The 19,627-nt window shown below is 44.4% G+C and overlaps 1 long non-coding RNA gene across 2 annotated transcripts in view; it reads left to right on the top strand.

Moving 5' to 3' along the window:
* Window positions 1-19,627, top strand: part of si:dkey-100n23.5 — a 62,455-nt gene that overhangs the window by 33,903 nt on the left and 8,925 nt on the right. For both annotated transcript variants that reach the window (XR_003777185.2, XR_003777186.2), the window contains exon 11: window positions 945-1,027. This is a non-coding gene — a long non-coding RNA (cyclic AMP receptor-like protein A). The remainder of the gene's footprint in view (window positions 1-944; window positions 1,028-19,627) is intronic.

The following is a 19,627-nucleotide window of genomic DNA, read 5'->3' as shown; positions in this document are numbered from 1 at the left end:
GCTCTGGTGATTTTGATTTGAATTGTTTAAAAGGCGTCAGCGCTAGCTGGCCTCCGGGTCTTTCTACTGAGTAATTAATTTCCAGCCTGGTTGGAAGAGACTAAAGGCTCGTGGCTCTGCATCATGCTGGTGTGTGGTGTGTTTTTTGTCTACGCAGAGAAATAAAGAGCAATGGGTTGTGTGTGTTTTTGTAAATTGAAAGAAAAGAAAGAGAGAGAAATAAAGAGATGGAGGGAGAGAAAGATAGCAACATTCTGGCTTGACTCCCTGCGTGTTTTGGAGGAAAAAGTCAATTCAGCGCAGCAAATGGATTCTGGGCTGCTGAGCTCCCTGGCGCTGAAGTCCTCACCATAACGTCCACCGGGAATTCAATAAAAGACTGCCTAATCCCTCCCATTTATATCAACATTTCCCAATTCATAAAATCATTATAATATTTAGTCATTTGTATTGATATAGTTTTCATACACATTGAATAGCTTTACTTAACATTATTCAGCTCAGTTCACAAAACAAAACTATGGTTATCATTAAAGGAACAGTTTTACAACAGTATTGCAAGACAAAATAACATTGCTTCTGTTTGATTTTTTGTCTTCTGTTTATCTTTTTCCTTGCTCATGACCGGCGGTGAAGCAACAAAGATGTTTGTTTGTCAGTTTGTGAGGTGCCAGGTGTTGCTGTAATATGTCATGTTGGAGTTTTAGATGTCGGTCAGGAAGTTGGCTCTTTCTCTTTTTCTATCTGCCTGTCTCTCATTCTTTCCCTCTTTCTCTGCCTCTTCCTTCTCTCATCCCTTTCTCTCTGTTGCTTCCTGTCCCACTCTCTCCTCTGTCTCTCCTTATTTCACCGTTTTTATCAATCCTCAAATTGTGCGTGTGTGTCTGTGTGTTCGTGTGTGTGTGTGTGTGTGTGTGTAATCCTCTCTCTGTCTGTCTGTCCAGGTGTCCTTGGCTGAGGAGATCAAACCGTTAAAGTGGTATCCATCCGTTTATCTTCTGGTATCTCTGTTCCCCCTAATCAACAGGTAACACACACACGCTCACAATCACACATTTTGATGAACGCACAGACATTTTCACACATACGTGGGTTGTGGAGAGATTGTGTCAAATTCAGAATTTGAAGCATGTCTGGTTTCTGCCTGTCTGATGTCCAGCCACAACATTGACTTTCCATGGCCCTCCCAACCCAACACAGTCCTTTCCATAGTCCTCCAAACCCAACACACAGTACTTTCCATGGCCATCCCAACACACAGTCCTTTTCATAGTCCTCCCAGCCCAACACACAGTCCTTTCCATGGCCCTCCCAGCCCAACACACAGTCCTTTCCATGGCCCTCCCAACCCAACACACAGTCCTTTCCATGGCCCTCCCAACCCAACACACAGTCCTTTCCATGGCCCTCCCAACCCAACACACAGTCCTTTCCATGGCCCTCCCAACCCAACACACAGTCCTTTCCATGGCCCTCCCAAATCAACACAGTCCTTTCCATGGCCCTCCCAAACCAACACAGTCCTTTCCATGGTCCTCCCAACACAACACACAGTCCTTTACATGGTCCTCCCAACACAACACACAGTCCTTTACATGGTCCTCCCAACACAACACACAGTCCTTTCCATGGCCCTCCCAAACCAACACAGTCCTTTCCATGGTCCTCCCAACACAACACACAGTCCTTTCCATGGCCCTCCCAACACAGTCCTTTCTCTGCCTTTATAAATAGACTTCTGAAAGATTCAGTTTCCAAAGAGCACCAAGCGTTGTGCCGTTGGCTTTCTGGGCAAACTGTGCGCCTGCTGGTGTTTGAACACTCAAATGAGTAGGTTATTAGTCCTGCTAACTGTGATGGAGTTTCTGATGGAGTTTGTTTCATTACTTTGGTGTGTGTGTGTGTGTGTATTGTGAGGACGGTGTGTGTTAAATAAGGCTGATAAACACCCTCCTCCCTCATTTCCTTAACTTTCTGACTGGTTAAAAATGACTTCTCTCAGGAGACTGTGTGATTGACAGGTCAGGGTTACTAAGTGATTAGCTGCAGCAGCTCTGCGTGTTGTCACGGTGATGTCCACGGAGACATGGGTCAATTACAGGGTCAATGTTTCTCAAAAGCTCTCTGCCGCCCCTCTTCTCCACGCCCCTCCCTCTCTCCTCCCCCTCCCTCTCTCCTCCCCCTCCTTCTCTCCCCCCTCTGCACCCACTGTCAGCTGATGAAAATGACAAACTACATCCTGAGTTACTCTCAGACCCTGAGCCTTTTGCCCTCTGCCCTCTGCCCTCTCTCTCTCTCTCTCTCTCTCTCTCTCTGTGTCTCATCTTCCTCTGTTCCTCTTCTCTATTTCCTCTCCTTCTCTATCTGTTGTTCATCCAGTCTTTTGACACACGCCTCCCTCTCTTTGCCTTCCAGGGAAGAAAATAGGGAATTAAATAAATAACCCCCCCCCCCCCTTTTCTCCCTCATGTCTTCCCTGCTCTGTTTATCTTTCTGGCGCCTATTTCTTCATTAGCTCCTACCCTCTCTTTTTCTGTCCCACATCAACACCCCCCCCCCCTTTCCTCTGCAGAGCGGTGGTGTGTGTAAAGTGTTTATCGTGATGTAGTGGTGATGGCGCTATGCTCCACTGTACAGGGGCTACACCGATTAGAGAGTCTGAGAATGTGTGTGCGTTTGTTAGTGTACACGCTTAGTGTGTTTCCAAGTGTGTGGGTGTAAATTTCAAAGCTGTGTGTCTAGTCTCTATCTGTACTGGGTCGGTGTGTTTGTGTGTTTCAGACTCAGTGTGAGCGTGTACATCTTGGCTTTCTGTGGTTTATCTGGGCTGTTTGGGTGTCTTAACTCTGTGTGTGTTTGTGTGTGTGTGTCTGAGTGGGGGATTATTTCTCTCTGAGCTTTAAAGCCTCCTAAACAGGGTTTAGAGAGATGGCCCAGGGCAGCGGCCAGAGCCTTCCTCTCCTCCCCACTCTTCCCCCTCCCTTCTGCCCTCCCCCCTCACCTCAACCATCTCCCACTCTCCCTCCTCCTCCCCTCTCTGCTTACTCGTACACTGAAGTAGTTTAGTCTTGATTTTAGGCTTTTGCTTTCATTCCTTGATGTCTGTTAACATGAGGATCACAGTGTTTCCCCTCAGAGAGACAGACCAACTCACTTCAGTGTTTCCCTTCAGAGAGACAGACCAACTCACTTCAGTGTTTCCCTTCAGAGAGACAGACCAACTCACTTCAGTGTTTCCCTTCAGAGAGACAGACCAACTCACTTCAAGTGTTTCCCCTCAGAGAGACAGACCAACTTTCTTCAGTGTTTCCCCTGAGACAGATCTGTCTTCAATCAATCAGTTAATCTCCCTTTTAGGGAGTTTACCTAGCCACTGTGCATCAACAATGTTGTTGCTTGCTGAGCTGGGTGTTTTGTCAAAGCACTTAGTGACAACTGCTGATGTAAAAATGGCTTTATAAAACAAATTGGATTGACCAACTGACTTCAGGTGTTTCCCTTGAGATTGTGAGAGAGAGAGTGAGGGTGAGTGTGTGTGTGTGTTTGAGCCAAAACCATGATTAACTAGAAGTGCCTCCAAACCCCTGGTTCTATTTGTGACAGTTGGTGCTGAATAAACACTTGACAGCGTGTGATTAGAATAGATTATGAATTTGGGAATTTATATACATATATATATATATACACATATACATATACATATATATATATACACATACACATATACATATACATACATATACATATACATATATATATATACACATACACATATACATATATATATATATATACATATACACATACACATATACATATATATATATACACATATACATATATATATATACATATACATACATATATATACACATATACATATATATATACACATATACATATACATATATATATATACATATACATATATATACATATACATACATATATATACACATATACATACATATATATACATATACACATATACATATATATATACACATATACATATATATATATACACATATACATATATATATATACACATACACATATACATATATATATATATACACATACACATATACATATATATATATATATATACACATACACATATACATATATACACATATACATATATACACATATACATATATATACACATATACATATACATACATATATATATATATACATATATATATATACAGCTCCGGAAAAAAGGGAAGAAAAAGGTGCAGTGGTCTCTTAATTTTTTCTGGAGCTGTATCTACGTGAGCCAAAATATAAGAAAAGGTGACCGCACAAATCCAGTGTACATTATGTTATGTCTGGCAGTCCGTGTTCATAACAACAGAATGGATCAGGACAGACGGAATGGATCAGAACCATTGTTTTCTGCAGACCCTCTCAAGCTTTGACCAGTTGGATGGGAATGTATCTACACTGCCATTTTCAGGTTTCTCCAGAGATGTTTGATGGGGTTCTGGTCCAGGCTCTGGTTGGGCCACTCAAAGACATTTACAGACTTTCCCCGGACCCACACCTGCATTGTCTTGGCTGTATTCTAAGGGAGAACCTTCCAAGGGGACAACAGCCCTTAATGAAGGATCTGTCTGTACTTTACTCAGTTCATCTTTCCCTTGGTCCTGACTAGTCTCCCTGTCCCTGCCTCTGTAAACATCCCTACAGCACAATGTTGTGACCACCATGCTTCACCATAGGGATGGTTTTGACCAGATGATGAGCAGTGTCAGATTTACTCCTGACATGATGCTTGCTATTCAAATCGAAGAGTTCAGTCTTGGTTTAATCAGACCAGAGGATCTTGTTACTCATGATCTGAGAGTTCTTAAAGTGCCTTTGACAAACTCCAAGCTATTGTGTGCTTTTCACTGAGATGGCTTCCGTTCGTCCCATCTACCATCAAGGCCTGATTGTTTGAATGCTACAAAATAACTCTTTAGATCAGAGTGGTCCCGATGGCTCCATCAGGCTGGGCGGCCAGCTCTATGAAGAGTGTTGTTGGTTTCAAACATCTTCCATTTAGGAGTGATGTGTTCTTGAGGGCCTTCAATGCTGCAGAACAGTTTTGGTTTCCTTGCCCAGATCTGGGCCTTGACACAATTCTGTTGCGGAGCTGTATGGACATTTCCTTCGACCTCATGGCTTGGTTTTTGCTCTTACATGCACTGTTGACTGTGGGACCTTATATAGACAGATGTGCCTCTCCGAACCATATCCAGTCAGTTTACCACAGATGAACTACAGTCAAGTTGTTGCAAAATCTCAAGGATGATCAGTGAAAACAGGATGCACAAAAGATACATTTTGGGTGTCAGATCAAAGAATATCAGTATACACCATATGGCAAAAAGTATAAGGAGACCCAACCATCACACCTATATGAGCTTGTTGCACATCCCATTTTGGGATTAGGCTCCACCCCACCGCCTGTTTGAGCTGTGAATTCTTCTAATAATTTATGCCATTCATTTTGGTTCAGGCCCTTTATTTATGCTGCTGTAACTTATTTTTATGGCCTTGGGTTGTACTTGATTATTAATACCTGTGTGAGAAACATATTTTCATCAAGTAGTTTTTTATGTTGTTGAAAACACAGAAAGAGCCTGTGTATAAACAGACCCCCCCATCCTGTGTAGTTATCCCCCAACCCCCACACTAGGATACCAACGGTAATGGTATAGATTTATATAATGTCCAGGTCATTTTTCCTTCACAATTTCATGCTGCCATCACTCTATTTCATGATAATCTTTTTCTCATTTGTCCCCTAGATCTTATTTCAGAACAGGCTCTTTTATGTATGTTATGTAGTAATCTGACCTTCCTGTTTTTGAGGACAACTAGCAGTTTGCACCTTCCAGTCCAACCTCTGCTGGTGATTTCTTCCTTGGATGGTAGGAACTGACAGTCCCATGCTCAACTCCTAGGGAGTTAGTTTTATGTCTTCAGTGTTTCCCCTCAGATAGACAGACCAACTGTCTCCCCTCAGAGAGACAGACCAACTGTCTTGAGTTTCCCCTCAGAGAGACAGACCAACTGTCTTGAGTTTCCCCTCAGAGAGACAGACCAACTGTCTTGAGTTTCCCCTCAGAGAGACAGACCAACTGTCTTGAGTTTCCCCTCAGAGAGACAGACCAACTGTCTTCAGTTTCCCCTCAGATAGACAGACCAACTGTCTTCAGTGTTTCCTCAAACTTATAGAGACAGACCAATTGTCTTCATTGTTTCCCCTCATAGAGACAGACCAACTGTCTTCAGTGTTTCCCCTCATTTAAAGAGACAGACCAACTGTCTTCAGTGTTTCCCCTCTTTTAAAGGGACAGACCAACTGTCTACAATGTTTCCCCTCAGAGAGACAGACAAACTGATTTCCGTGTTTCCCCTCATTTAAAGGGACAGACCAACTGTCTACAATGTTTCCCCTCAGAGAGACAGATCAACTGTCTTCAGTGTTTCCCCTCTTTTAAAGGGACAGACCAACTGTCTACAATGTTTCCCCTCAGAGAGACAGATCAACTGTTTTCAGTGTTTCCCCTCTTTTAAAGGGACAGACCAACTGTCTACAATGTTTCCCCTCAGAGAGACAGACAAACTGATTTCCGTGTTTCCCCTCATTTAAAGGGACAGACCAACTGTCTACAATGTTTCCCCTCATAGAGACAGACCAACTGTCTTCAGTGTTTCCCCTCAGAGAGACAGACAAACTGATTTCAGTGTTTCCCCTCATTTAAAGAGACAAACCAACACTGAAGGTAGTTGGTCAGTTATGATTTAGATGTGTGTAACATTCCTCTCCACAATATCTAAATGTCTTCAGACTGACAGTGTGTGTGCGCGCATGTTGGTGGATGTATGAGTTTCTGCGCAGGCCTTTCCCCATCTTCTTTCTTTGCTTTAAAAAACGAAGGAAGAAGTATGGGAGCTGCAGTTATTATTCATCCCTGAATGAAAAGGAGTGAGCAGCGCTGGGGAGAGGGGGGTTCTCCTTTCACTCTTTCCTCAGTTGCTCTCTCTCATCATTCAGACCAGCTGTGGACAGTGTTAGAGTGGCTCTCAAACCTCTGCGCTATTTTGTAGTGAAACTAACAACCCTAATCCACAAATCAAGGGCTTAATGACTAGTTGACAAGTTGAATCAGATGTGAAACTCTGAACTTGTTAGCATCCTTTAACAACTGACTCCCCTTGATATTGTCATTCAGCTGTGTGTGCGAGGGTTTATGTGTTTATGTGCGTATGTATGTGTGAGTGTGTGTGATAACATGACTGTTGGGCACTACTATATTCACCTCCTTTCAGAGACCCTGCCCTATACACACAATACATACAAACATGTACATTGGTACTGTAGCACTCTATACACTATATGACCAAAAGGATGTGGACTCCCCTACTAATTATTGAGTTCAGGTGTTTCAGCCACACCCATTGCTCACAGGTGCATCAAATTCAGCACAAAACCATGAAAACTCCATAGACAAACATTGGCAGTACAATGGGTCGTACTGAAGAGCTCAGTGACTTTAAACGTGGCACTGTCATGGGATGCCACCTGTTCAGTTTATGAAATGTCTGCCCTACTTGATCTGCCTCGGTCAGTTGTAAGTGATATAATTGTGAAGTGGGAGCATCTAGGAGCACAACAGCCCAGCCACAAAGTGGTAGACCACACAAACTCACATGATGCTGATGCTCATAGCGTGTAAACATCACTTATCATCTGTTCCATCACTCACCACAGTTCCAAACTGCCTCTGGAAGCAGCATCAGAACGGTGCGTTAGGAGCTTCACGAAATGGGTTTCCATGGGCGAGCAGCTGTACGCAAGCCTCACATCACCATGCGCAATGCAAACGTGAGCTGCAATGTTGTAAAGCATGCCGGCACTGGACTCTGGAGCAGTGGAAACGTCTTCTCTGGAGTGATGAATCATGCTTCACTATTTGGCAGTCTGACTGATTAATCTGGGTGTGGCGGATGCCAGGAAAATGCTACCTACCGGAATGCATAGTACTGACTGTAAAGTTTGGTGGAGGAGGGATAATGGTCTGGTGCTGTGTTTCAGGGTTTGGGCTAGTCCCCTTATTATCAGTGTTGGGTCATCTAAACGCTACAGGATACAAAGACATTTTAGACAGTTAGGTGCTTCCAACTCGGGGGCAACAGTTTGGGGGAGACCATTTCCTGTTCCAGCATGACTGTGCCCCTGTGCACAAAGCGGGTACCATAAAGTCATGGCTCAACAAGGTTGGTGTGGAGGAACTCAAGTGGTCTGCACAGAGCCCTGACCTCAACCCCACTGAGCACCTTTGGGATGAACTGGAACGGTGATTGCGAGCCAGGCCTTCACATCCAACATCAGTGTCTGACCTCACAAATGCACATTTGGCTGAATGGGCACAAATTCTTACAGAGACACTCCAAAGTCTTGTGGAAAGCCTTCCCAGAAGAGTGGTGTCTTTTATGGATGGAAAGGGGGGGCAACTCCATATTAATGCCTACAATGGGCACGTGAGCATCAGAACTGATCCACAGAGGAATGGGAGAAGGTGGCCTGGTCTGATGAATCATATTTTTTTAATTAGGGCTGCAGGATATATTGTTTCAGCATCGACATTGTGATGTACACATCTGCAATAGTTACATCACAGAAGGTGTGATTTAGTAAGGTAAACATATATCAGTCTACAATATATATATTTTTTAAATGTTAAACTAGCATTCTATCTGTCTGATATAAGGTAATTTCCTCTGATTTATGGGTTATTGGATACACAGAGTTTATTATTATTATTATTATTTCAAACAGAGTTCGTTGCTGCACGTGGTGGACATGCTGGCTCTGCTTGCGCGGGACGAAATGATGAGCGAGGAACAGGCAAAAAAATACCAAAATTGAGAATTTGGTTGCAAAAAGAAATACATCGTCCATTATATGGAAATATTTCGGCTACAGACAGGATGATGTTGACCGAAAACAGGTACTTTGTTGAGAGTGCCTTGTAATTGTTGCCACAACATGAGGCAACACGACCAGTTTGTTCGATTATTTAAGGCGGCACCACAAATCTTCATATGACGAGTGCAAAGCATCTCAATGCCATCCAAATCAAAAATCTGTTTCGGATGCCTTTGCCAGTGTTACACCATACGAGAAAGGTCCCAAATGGCTGAGAGAAATCACAGATTCAATAACATTTCACATCGCCAAAGACATGGAACCAATTAACACAGTTACCAAAGAGTTTTTATGATCCGGTCAATGTTAGATCATTGACTTTAGCCTGAATTGATAGATGAGTATTACATGAATACAATGGAACCATGGTGAATTTAACAGTGTATTAATTAATATAATAAATTAAACTACCCAAAATAAGTCAAAAGGTAAAAAGTAATTTTTTTCATTTTCATTTTCCATGAAGATGCATTTCCCTACAAATTCACCACAATTATTCTTGAATAATTAATTATTCTCAAATAGAGCTTTTCAAGTCATCTGGTGAAGACAATCCTGTATTTTTTCATATCACAATATATATCGCAGAAAACAAAATATCGCAATGTCAGTTATTTCCGATAACGTGCAACCCTACATCACGTGGATGGCTGGGTGCGTGTGCATCACTTACCTGGAGAACACATGGCACCAGGATGCACTATGGGAAGGAGGCAAGCAGGCGGAGGCAGTGTGATGCTTTGGGCAATGTTCTACTGGGAAACCTTGAGTCCTACCATTCATGTGGATGTTACTTTGACACGTTTGAGGAACACAACAACAAGTTCAAGGTGTTGACTTGGCCTCCACATTCCCCAGATCTCAACCCAATCGAGCGACTCTGGGATGTGTTGGACAAACAGGTCCGATCCATGGAGGTCCCACCTCACAACTTACAGGTGCCAGATGCTAACGTCTTGGTGCCAGATACCACAGCACACCTTCAGAGGTCTAGTGGAGTCCAGGCCTCGACGGGTCAGGGCTGTATTGGCGGCAAATGGGGGACCCCCACAATATTAGGCAGGTGGTCATAATGTTATGGCTGATCTGTGTATATTGATACTGTCATTGTAACACTCCAATATATATTGATACTCTGATTGTAACACTCCAGTGTATAATGATACACTCATTGTAACGCTACAATATATATTGATATTCATTGTAACAATCCAATATACAGCTCTGGAAAAAATTAAGAGACCACTGTACCTTTTTCTTTCCTTTCCAAAAAAGTCGAAAAGGAAGGTTTGGAGTGAGGAACAGAAGGGTTAAAATTGAGAGACCACTGCAAATTGAACGCTTCTGTTCCTCACTCAAAAGTTTCCTTTTCAACTTTCTGGAAAGGAAAGAAAAAGATGCAGTGTTCTCTTAATTTTTTCCAGAGCTGTATATTGATTTGTTGTAACACCTAAATATTTATTGAGATACTCATTGTAACCCTCCAATATACATTGATACTCTCATTGTAACACTCCAAAATATAATGATAATGTCATTGTAACACTCCAATATGTATTGATACACTAACTGTAACACCCCTCACCACTGCCTCTCCCTGGCACATTTAAATATTCATTACTCTGGCTGTGTTAGAGGGCCGTAAATGCTGCTTTGGACTCCAGAGATCTAGACACACGCAGACAGGCAGCACAGCAGGGACACACAAAGCCACACACACAAGGACACACAGGCAGACTGACAGACAGGCAGCACAGCGGGGGGGGGACACACATACAAAGAAATACACACAGGCTGTACAGCGCACACTCAGAATAGGTACAGGCAAACCAATTCTGGTCATGAACACATGATAATCTTACAGTCATTCACACATCGTGTGTGCGACCGCATGCGTTGTGCTGTTGGCTCTGAGTACTGAGCGGTGTCGTGTTCCAGGAAACAGGATGTCTCTTTGTATTTTATTCCATTCGTGAGCGTTCGTTACACTAATCCTGTGAGCATGTGTGTGTGTGTCTTCGCGTGTGTGTGCCTGCGTGCGTGCGTGTGTGTGTTTTCATGCGTGTTGACCCAATCATGAACCCTGATCAAAGGAGATTATGTCTCAGGGTGCAACGTAAAGGCGCACGCACGCACACGCACGCACACGCACACACACTACTTCCCAACTCATTTGGCTTTGGAGGAGTTTAGACAGGATGTTTCAACAAGGCTCAGGAAAAAGGAGATAAAGAAAGAGAGATTGAATGAACACTTAGAGAGAGAGAGTGAAGGGGAGAGATAAAGAGAGATGGAGTGAAGGGGAGAGATAAAGGGAGATGGAGTGTGAGAGCAAAGGAGAAGAGAGAGACAGTGAAGGGGACAGAGATTAAGTGAGATAGTGAATAGAAAAGTGGGTGTGTGGGTGTGTGTGTGTGTGTGTGTGTGTGTGGGTGTGTGTGTGTGTGTGGGTGTGTGTGTGTGCGTGGGTGTGTGTGTGTGTGTGTGAACAGACTGGAAAAAGAGCAAGGAGAGAAGGGGTAGACAGACAGAGAGACTGGCGGAGGGTGGGGTATGGGGAGAGAGGGAGGAGAAAACAGAGAGAGATACTGTAGATGTACCTGCATGGCATGCTGTAGAATGAGTCTGAGAGAGTTACTGGGGGATGGGTCAGCCTGACTTATGAGTTGCCGTGAATGTCCTAGTGAAGTGGAGATGGTTGAATATCCCCATTCATTTTCCCTTCTATCCCTGACGATTATAAGCATCCCCATAACATGATGCTGCCACCACCATGCTTCACAGTAGGGATGGTGTTCTATAACATGATGCTGCCACCACCATGCTTCACAGTAGGGATGGTGTTCTATAACATGATGCTGCCACCACCATGCTTCACAGTAGGGATGGTGTTCTATAACATGATGCTGCCACCACCATGCTTCACAGTAGGGATGGTGTTCTATAACATGATGCTGCCACCACCATGCTTCACAGTAGGGATGGTGTTCTATAACATGATGCTGCCACCACCATGCTTCACAGTAGGGATGTTCTATAACATGATGCTGCCACCACCATGCTTCACAGTCGGGATGTTCTATAACATGATGCTGCCACCACCATGCTTCACAGTAGGGATGTTCTATAACATGATGCTGCCACCACCATGCTTCACAGTAGGGATGGTGTTCTATAACATGATGCTGCCACCACCATGCTTCACAGTAGGGATGGTGTTCTATAACATGATTCTGCCACCACCATGCTTCACAGTAGGGATGGTGTTTTCTGGTTCTCTGTGTTGGGTAACCATTCTGTCTTTTGGCCAAAATGTTACATTTGTGTTTTGTCAAAACCCTTTTTTTTCTTCCAACATTGCTGCAGATTCTCCTGAGTGTTTTTTCATAGTTCAAATGGGATTCAAGGTGATTTATGGTTTCCTACCGGCCAACCTGCGATACAGACCGAATTTGTGGAGGGGTTGGAATATCGTCACATCCGTCACTTTGACCTTTCTGGGCCTTTAAAGCCTGCAGCTCTGCCAAGTTTGGTATTAGCCTCCCTGGTCAGTGTGAGGAATTCTGGTTACCTCAATGCAGGATGCATGCAATTAAAGGACAACTGAACTCACTGATTTACTTAGTTTGACCTCTGATTTGACCTTGGCAAACTTGCTTGTTAGGAGGTGAAGTGGCCATGACTGAATCCAAACCATGGTTGGTTATTTGGATGTTGTTTGATGTGAGTGTTTTGGAGTGTGTGTTTGCCATTTACTAAAAGTTAAGGACTTCTTCCCTGATTGACCTGTCATTGAAAGACTGCTGATTCAGTTGTATGTGTAGGCTTAAGCCTGGGCTCTTCAGCCAGACTGACTGATGCATAGCATTTCTATACCAAGGCAAAAAAGTCTAATACATCCTTTCTTTTTAAGGATCATTCAGGTATGTGTTCTAGAATCAACAAATACATATGGTTCTGCAGAAATGACACCAACGTTGAGTTCTTTAGGAGAATATTGCTGTTCTGTTATCCAACAATGTTTGGGATGTAACAGTTTTTGTAGAGTCATCCTTCAAATAATCCAGGAACAGTGTTCAGCTAATATAGCAATGTGTAAATATTTGTTTTCTTATCAAACATGTCAGTCACTTCCTACATTATCCGAACATCCTCTGTGGAATGGGACTGTTTTCCCATTCTTGCCTGATATCAGATTTCAGCTGCTCAGCAGTTCAGGGTCTCCTTAGTCATATTTTTCCTTTCATAATGTGCCAAATGTTTTCAATGGGTGACAGGTCTTGACTGCAGGCAGGCCATTTTAGCACCCTGACTCTTATACTACAGAGCCATGCTGTTGTATTACTTGCAGAATGTGGTTGGGCATTGTCTTTCTGAAATAGGCAAGGCCTTCCCTGAAAATTTTTTTGTCTTGGTGGCAGCATATGTTGCTCCAAAACCTGTATATACTGTTCAGCATTAATGGTGCCTTTACAGTTTTGCAAGTCACCCATGCCATGTGCACTATTGCACCCCCATACCATTATGGATGCTGGGTTTGAACTGTGTGCTGATAACAAGCTGGATGGTCACTTTCCTCTCTAGCCCGGAGGATGCGGCGTCCATGATTCCCAAAAAAAAATCACATTTTGATTCGTCAAACCACAGGACAGTTTTCCACTTCACCTCAGTCCATCTTAAATGAGCTCAGGCCCAGAGAAGGTGGCAGTGTTTCTGGACCTTGTTTATATATTTATATATAGGCCTTGTCCCTTGCATACAGAGATTTCTCTGGATTCTCTGAATCCTTTAATGATAATATGAACCGTAGGTGATGAAATCCCAAAACTCTTTGCAATTTTACATTAAGAATCACTATTCTTAAATTGTTGCAATATTTGTATATCAAATATAATGCCTGGTTGGCGGCTTCATATATAAATATATACATTTTAAAGAGAGAGGGAATTAAATGATATAAGGGGAGATAATGTGGGGAAGATATAAGGAAGGGAGGGGAAGAGAGAAGGGAGGGAGGGGGAACTGTAGAGAAGGGGGAGGAGGCAGGGAGGGAGGCAGAGAGTACGGCGATGGGTAGCATTGTGTGTCTTCTGATGATTGACGATCGGCTCACAGATGGTGAGAGACAGTGTTTGACCGGCTGCAAACAAACAGTCACACTCCTCTGTGTGCTGAGGTATTGCTCATATATCCCAAACCACACCAACCAGGCTTTATACCACACACACCAACCAGGCTTTATACCACACACACCAGCCAGGCTTTATACCACACACACCAGCCTGGCTTCATAACACACACACCAGCCAGGCTTTATACCACACACACCAGCCAGGCTTTATACCACACACACCAGCCAGGCTTTATACCACACACACCAACCAGGCTTTATACCACACACACCAACCAGGCTTTATACCACACACACCAGCCTGGCTTTATACCACACACACCAGCCTGGCTTTATACCACACACACCAGCCAGGCTTTATACCACACACACCAACCAGGCTTTATACCACACACACCAGCCAGGCTTTATACCATACACACCAACCAGGCTTTATACCACACACACCAGCCAGGCTTTATACCACACACACCAACCAGGCTTTATACCACACACACCAGCCAGGCTTTATACCACACACACCAACCAGGCTTTATACCACACACACCAGCCAGGCTTTATACCACACACACCAACCAGGCTTTATACCACACACACCAACCAGGCTTTATACCACACACACCAGCCAGGCTTTATACCACATACACCAACCAGGCTTTATACCACACACACCAACCAGGCTTTATACCACACACACCAACCAGGCTTTATACCACACACACCAGCCAGGCTTTATACCACACACACCAACCAGGCTTTATACCACACACACCAGCCAGGCTTTATACCACACACACCAACCAGGCTTTATACCACACACACCAGCCAGGCTTTATACCACACACACCAACCAGGCTTTATACCACACACACCAACCAGGCTTTATACCACACACACCAACCAGGCTTTATACCACACACACCAGCCAGGCTTTATACCACACACACCAACCAGGCTTTATACCACACACACCAGCCAGGCTTTATACCACACACACCAACCAGGCTTTATACCACACACACCAACCAGGCTTTATACCACACACACCAACCAGGCTTTATACCACACACACCAGCCAGGCTTTATACCACACACACCAACCAGGCTTTATACCACACACACCAACCAGGCTTTATACCACACACACCAGCCAGGCTTCATAACACACACACCAGCCTGGCTTCATAACACACACACCAGCCAGGCTTTATACCACACACACCAGCCTGGCTTCATAACACACACACCAGCCTGGCTTCATAACACACACACCAGCCAGGCTTTATACCACACACACCAACCAGGCTTTATACCACACACACCAGCCAGGCTTTATACCACACACACCAGCCAGGCTTTATACCACACACACCAACCAGGCTTTATACCACACACACCAACCAGGCTTTATACCACACACACCAACCAGGCTTTATACCACACACACCAGCCAGGCTTTATACCACACACACCAACCAGGCTTTATACCACACACACCAGCCTGGCTTTATACCACACACACCAACCAGGCTTTATACCACACACACCAACCAGGCTTTATACCACACACACCAACCAGGCTTTATACCACACACACCAACCAGGCTTTATACCACACACACCAACCAGGCTTTATACCACACACACCAGCCAGGCTTTATACCACACACACCAACCAGGCTTTATACCACACACACCAACCAGGCTTTATACCACACACACCAGCCAGGCTTCATAACACACACACCAGCCTGGCTTTATACCACACACACCAGCCAGGCTTCATAACACACACACCAGCCTGGCTTCATAACACACACACCAGCCAGGCTTTATACCACACACACCAGCCTGGCTTCATAACACACACACCAGCCTGGCTTCATAACACACACACCAGCCAGGCTTTATACCACACACACCAACCAGGCTTTATACCACACACACCAGCCAGGCTTTATACCACACACACCAACCAGGCTTTATACCACACACACCAGCCTGGCTTCATAACACACACACACCAGCCAGGCTTTATACCACACACACCAGCCAGGCTTTATACCACACACACCAGCCAGGCTTTATACCACACACACCAACCAGGCTTTATACCACACACACCAGCCAGGCTTTATACCACACACACCAGCCAGGCTTTATACCACACACACCAGCCAGGCTTTATACCACACACACCAGCCAGGCTTTATACCACACACACCAACCAGGCTTTATACCACACACACCAGCCAGGCTTTATACCACACACACCAGCCAGGCTTTATACCACACACACCAACCAGGCTTTATACCACACACACCAGCCTGGCTTCATAACACACACACACCAGCCAGGCTTTATACCACACACACCAGCCAGGCTTTATACCACACACACCAGCCAGGCTTTATACCACACACACCAGCCAGGCTTTATACCACACACACCAACCAGGCTTTATACCACACACACCAGCCAGGCTTTATACCACACACACCAGCCAGGCTTTATACCACACACACCAGCCAGGCTTTATACCACACACACCAGCCAGGCTTTATACCACACACACCAGCCAGGCTTTATACCACACACACCAACCAGGCTTTATACCACACACACCAACCAGGCTTTATACCACACACACCGGCCAGGCTTTATACCACACACACCAACCAGGCTTTATACCACACACACCAGCCAGGCTTCATAACACACACACCAACCGGGCTTTATACCACACACACCAGCCAGGCTTTATACCCCACACACCAGCCAGGATGTATACCACACACACACACCAGCCAGGCTTTACAGGTGCTGGTCATAAAATTAGAATATCATCAAAAAGTTGATTTATTTCAGTAATTCCATTCAAAAAGTGAAACTTGTATATTATATTCATTCATTACACACATACTGATATATTTCAAATGTTTGTTTCTTTTTATTGTGATGATTATAAATGACAACTAATGAAAATCCCAAATTCAGTATCTCTGAAAATTAGAATATTACGTAAGACCAATACAAAAGAATGATTTATAGAAATGTTGGCCTGCTGAAAAGTATGAATATGAAAAGTATGAGCATGTACAGAGCTCAATACTTAGTTGGGGCTCCTTTTGCCTGAATTACTGCAGCAATGCGACGTGGCATGGAGTCCATCAGTCTGTGGCACTGATCAGGTGTTATGAGAGCCCAGGTTGCTCTGATAGTGGCCTTCAGCTCTTCTGCATTGTTGGGTCTGACATATCGCATCTTCCTCTTCACAATACCCCATAGATTTTCTATAGGGTTAATGTCAGGTGAGTTTGCTGGCCAATTAAGAACAGGGATACCATGTTCCTTAAACCAGGTACTGGTAGCTTTGGCACTGTGTGCAGGTGCCAAGTCCTGTTGGAAAAGGAAATCTGCATCTCCATAAAGTTGGTCAGCAGCAGGAAGCATGAAGTGCTCTAAAACTTCCTGGTAGATGGCTGCATTTACCTTGGACCTCAGAAAACACAGTGGACCAACACCAGCAGATGACATGGCACCCCAAACCATCACTGACTGTGGAAACTTTACACTGTGCCTCTCCTCTCTTCCTCCAGACTCTGGGACCTTGATTTCCAAAGGAACTGCAAAATGTTCATCAGAGAACATAACTCAGCAGCAGTCCAGTCCTTTTTGTCTTTAGCCCTGGTGAGACGCTTCTGACGGTGTGTCTTGTTCAAGAGTGGCTTGACACAAGGAATGCGACAGCTGAAACCCATGTCTTGCATACGTCTGTGCGTGGTGGTTCTTGAAGCACTGACTCCAGCTGCAGTCCACGCTTTGTGAATCTCCCCCACATTTTTGAATGGGTTTTGTTTCACAATCCTCTCCAGGGTGCGGTCATCCCTATTGCTTGCACACTTTTTTCTACCACATCTTTTCCTTCCCTTCGCCTCTCTATTAATGTGCTTGGACACAGAGCTCTGTGAACAGTCAGCCTCTTTAGCTAACCTTTTGTGTCTTGCCCTCCTTGTGCAAGGTGTCAATGGTCGTCTTTTGGACAGCTGTCAAGTCAGCAGTCTTACCCATGATTGTGTTGCCTACAGAACTAGACTGAGAGACCATTTAAAGGCCTTTGCAGGTGTTTTGGGTTAATTAGCTGATTAGAGTGTGGCACCAGGTGTCTTCAATATTGAATCTTTCCACAATATTCTAATTTTCTGAGATACTGAATTTGGGGTTTTCATTAGTTGTCAGTTATAATCATCAAAATTAAAAGATATAAACACTTTAAATATATCAGTCTGTGTGGAATGAATGTATACATTATACAAGTTTCACCTTTTGAATGGAATTACTGAAATAAATCAACTTTTTGATGATATTCTAATTTTATGACCAGCACCTGTATAACACACACACCAGCCAGGCTTTATACCACACACACTAACCAGCCTTTATACCACACACACCAACCAGGCTTTATACCACATACACTAACCAGCCTTTATACCACTCACAGCAACCAGGCTTCTTCATACCACAAACACCAGCCAGGCTTTATACCACACACACTAACCAGCCTTTATACCACACACACCAACCAGGCTTTTTCATACCACAAACACCAGCCAGGCTTTATACCACACACACCAACCAGGCTTTTTCATACCACAAACACCAGTCAGGCTTTATACCACACACACTAACCAGCCTTTATACCACACACACCAACCAGGCTTTTTCATACCACACACACCAGCCAGGCTTTTTCAGACCACACACACCAGCTAGACATTGCCTGTGGCTAGGTGCTCCTGTCCACCATCTCATTCATCTTTTATTAGACATTTAATACAGGAGAAATAGTCTGTCCCCCTCCCCCTCTCCCTCCTCTCCCCCCCCCCCTCCCCTCCCTCCTCTCCCTCCCCTACCTCCCTCCCTCCCTCCCTCCTTCTCTATCTTCTCTCTGTCTCTTTCCATCATTCTCTCTCTCTTCTTTCCTCTCTCTGTTCTGTGACACCCTCTGTGGTCTTTCCCTTTAGTCTCTTACACACATTCTCACCTTTTTGTTGTGTGCTCACACAAACACACACCTATACACACACTTTCTTCACCTCTCTCTCTCTCTTGATCGCTCCTCCCTCTCTTTCCCTATCTCTCAGTCTCCCTCCATTTCTCTGACACTAATTTCTTTCTACTAGCCCCTTTCCTTTCATCCCCCCCTCCTCCTCTCTGATGCTGAAGGGAAAGGCTCTTTTCCTCTTATTGCGGCTGTTCGGTTGCCATGGCGCTTGTTGCTCGGCACTGTGAGGTTTTGTGTGTGTGTGTGTGTGTGTGTGGCAGGCAGATGATTGCAGGCTGCCAGCTCTCGTTTCCCGGACGCCGATCGCTTTTCTGTGTGGCGGCAAGGGAAAAAATGTGATGCTAGAAATAGCCCCTCTACAAACACTCACACACCATGGAACCAGTCTCCTGTTTCTGTGTCGTGTCTGAACACTGAGGTCACACTTCTCTGATT

The sequence above is a fragment of the Esox lucius genome, chromosome 16 (genome assembly GCF_011004845.1).
Source record: "Esox lucius isolate fEsoLuc1 chromosome 16, fEsoLuc1.pri, whole genome shotgun sequence".
Classification (NCBI taxonomy): domain Eukaryota; kingdom Metazoa; phylum Chordata; class Actinopteri; order Esociformes; family Esocidae; genus Esox; species Esox lucius.
The sequence above is the reverse complement of the archived record's forward strand: the minus strand, read 5'-3'. Positions and strand labels throughout refer to the sequence as shown.